The sequence below is a fragment of the Octopus bimaculoides genome, chromosome 2, assembly GCF_001194135.2.
Source record: "Octopus bimaculoides isolate UCB-OBI-ISO-001 chromosome 2, ASM119413v2, whole genome shotgun sequence".
In the NCBI taxonomy this organism is placed as follows: Eukaryota; Metazoa; Mollusca; class Cephalopoda; order Octopoda; family Octopodidae; genus Octopus; species Octopus bimaculoides.
In genome coordinates this window covers 149,426,121-149,427,660 of record NC_068982.1, presented here as the reverse complement: position 1 = coordinate 149,427,660, position 1,540 = coordinate 149,426,121, and the positions used below count along the sequence as shown (strand labels likewise).

Sequence of the window (1,540 nt, the reverse complement as noted above, 5' to 3'; positions counted from 1 at the left end):
TATATTTATATATGTTTGTTTATATATATGTATATGTGTATGAGTGTGTGTATGTATTGATGCCTATGGATGTATACATTAAATTTATTTTAGCTGAAAACTAAAACCAAATTCATATATCTTTTACTTTTTTATAAACTGGTATTGATTTATTTCTCTCAAGCTTGTGGTTATTTGTTCTAATGCAGAAACACACTTCAATATATATATATATATATAATACATGTGTGTGTGAGTATACATACATATATATATATATATATATATCTATATATATATGTATGTGTAAATATAATACACACACACATGCATACACACACATGCATACACACACATGCACACACACATCTGAAGAAATATAAGCATATATTACAGAAAAATCGTAATTCATAATATCTAAGCATTTGATACGTTGTCTCTGTATTCACCAATAGGCCTTGCCTGTGTGTGACTTATTAAACTGAAATATCCTTATTTTTTCAGAGAGAAAGGATGATGGCAGCAAAATATTTTTTTGAAAAAGAAAAGAAAACCCCGTAGCAATTGTAAAAGTACACACATGCACACAAAATTGTAAACAAATAAACAAAATAGGAAATATTAAATATCAAATTGCAATTTTTTAATAAAGATATATGTATATATTTTTACACATGTAATACAAAATACATAAACAACTTCATGTGTATATAAATACAAATTTCTTTATTGAAAATATTAATATTTATAAAAATTAGATTCTATGAAATATTTGAAATAAAATTAGAATTATTATCTTTATTTAAAGTGTTTTTTTTATTATCTGTGTGAGTTGTTTTCTTTGATGATTCAAATTATTTATCTCCATATATTCCCCTATAACATGTAACATCAAAATATGGCAGCTTAGATTGCATAACTAAAACCGGAGCTGAAAAGCTAACTTCACATTTGTAAAACTGCATTATTATTATTTTTTTTTCAACAACGCTAAAGACAGTCTGACAAATTCTTCTGCCCAAGAAATAATTCAGTTTCACCATATATTGCTTATATTCTTCAAGTATAGGAGAGATTTTAGGAATGTAACAAACAGACACTTACCCACAAAAAACCCCCCATAAAACAAAAAAGAAAACAGCCACAAACAAATTAGTGTTCAGTGACATGCAAGCACTAATAACAACAAATATTACTTTTGCTTGACAGGAGTGAGTTACAGATTAAATCAATGCAGTATGTTACTGACATTGTTTTATCAGCCATAGAGTGGGGAATTGACAGTTAAAGTTGACTTCAATGGAATTTGAACTCAGGACTGATAGAATTGGAACTAAAAACTGCAGAGAGTATTTAGTTGGATGTTGCCATATCTTGTCCATCTTTGCTCTCTCTTGTGATAATACCATTAACAGATTGCTTTTTGCTTGTATATATCTGGGATGAGTTATAGAAACAGTCTGCATGATAACTTCACAAAAACAGTTTTGTTCATCTGGTAACCTTATTTGTGATGCATGCATGCATGTGTGTGTGTGTGTGTGTGTGTGTGTGTGTGTGT

General features: G+C 28.4%; 1 long non-coding RNA gene across 1 annotated transcript in view; it reads left to right on the top strand.

The window, feature by feature from the left end:
* Positions 1-621, top strand: part of LOC128247036 (uncharacterized) — an 86,361-nt gene extending 85,740 nt beyond the window's left edge. The window contains exon 4 of the long non-coding RNA XR_008263462.1: positions 484-621. This is a non-coding gene — a long non-coding RNA (uncharacterized LOC128247036). The remainder of the gene's footprint in view (positions 1-483) is intronic.
* The last annotated feature ends 919 nt before the right edge of the window (positions 622-1,540 follow it).